The sequence below is a fragment of the Poecilia latipinna genome, unplaced genomic scaffold (genome assembly GCF_001443285.1).
Source record: "Poecilia latipinna isolate Pla-1442-1.1 unplaced genomic scaffold, P_latipinna-1.0 Scaffold7386, whole genome shotgun sequence".
Taxonomy (NCBI): Eukaryota; Metazoa; Chordata; class Actinopteri; order Cyprinodontiformes; family Poeciliidae; genus Poecilia; species Poecilia latipinna.
In genome coordinates, this window is record NW_015120002.1 from 685 (window position 1) to 1,942 (window position 1,258).

At 38.5% G+C, this 1,258-nt stretch overlaps 1 long non-coding RNA gene across 1 annotated transcript; it reads right to left on the minus strand.

Moving 5' to 3' along the window:
• Positions 1 to 274: 274 nt before the first annotated feature.
• Positions 275 to 969, minus strand: LOC106944212 (uncharacterized). The gene is made up of 2 exons (XR_001424153.1): positions 574 to 969; positions 275 to 427 (listed from the first exon to the last, which is right to left on the minus strand). It is a non-coding gene; the product is annotated as an uncharacterized LOC106944212 (long non-coding RNA).
• Positions 970 to 1,258: the final 289 nt, after the last annotated feature.

Genomic DNA, 1,258 nt, shown 5'->3' on the forward strand with positions numbered 1-1,258 from the left:
TGTAATGAAACCAAAAAATAAAACGGGTCCAAAACTTTCAATCTGTATTCTATTTTTGTAGCTTTGTTGTATTAAGATTACTTTGTTTGTTTTAAGCTGCAAACAAACGATCCATTTTATTGTCTCTGGGATGTGAAAACATGAGATTTAAATACATTAGAACTACACAGATTAGAAGGAACACAGATTTCATAATAAACATTTTGTTTCTTCAAAACTGTAAAATACAGACGGTTCTTGCATATCAATGCTATAAGAACAGCCACATTTTTTAAATTAAATGTGTCACCAGTGCATTTGGCCGGGTGTTCCTGCTCCAGAAAGGTGAAGGTCTCTGGTCACCCTGAAGCTGTGAGCCCACTGGGAGTCTGAAGGGAAACACTGAGACCAGAGGTCTGCAGGATGATCTGCTGTGACAGCTTAACATCTGAAAACATACACGATAGAAACATTAATGAATGTGCTGCAAAAACAAGCTGTACTTTTGACCTGGTGGCGATTAAAAGTACACCTGTTGGCCTCAAGTTTGGTTACAAATATGACTATAGTTGGAAAACATCAGCGTTAGCTTACCGTCTGGGCAACCGGAGGATCCTGGACGGACAGCAGCGGTGCATGTCTGAAAGATGGCCTCCGATGCAGATCTCCAAGGCTTGCCACTCTCATTCTCTCAGCTCAACAAAAACAACTCTTTCTTCGATGCTCCATAGAGCTGCCTCTGGATATTGCAGTTCACTTACGATGTACAGTAAAGTCTGCTCCTTATAGTTGGACCACAGCTGGTAGCTACGAAGGCGTCCTGAACCTTCAATCGTAAGCCAACTTCAGCGGCCGCTTCGTCCAAACTATAAAAAACCCAGACGGTGAAGCTCTGAGTCCATGAGAGCCGCCAGCTGAAACACGTTCTGTCTGAGCGGCCACACGAAAAGTAAAGACAGGAGTAATAACACAATTTTCTAATGAAGTTAATGATAAATACTAGTATTTTAAAGAAATACTAGTAAATCACATTCTATTTCCCCGCAAAACTTAGGAAAAAATAAATGCATTTATTTTTTCCTAAGTTTTGCGGGGAAATAGAATGTGATAAGAAAATAAGGAAATACTAAATGAATAAGGGAAATTGGAAAATGGGAAAATAAAAATGAAAAATAGATAAAAGAAAAATGGGTAAATAAAAAAGGGATACATGAGAAATTGATTAATGAAACTGGAAAGTAGAAAATTGGGTTAATGAAAAGGGAAATTGAAAAGGGGT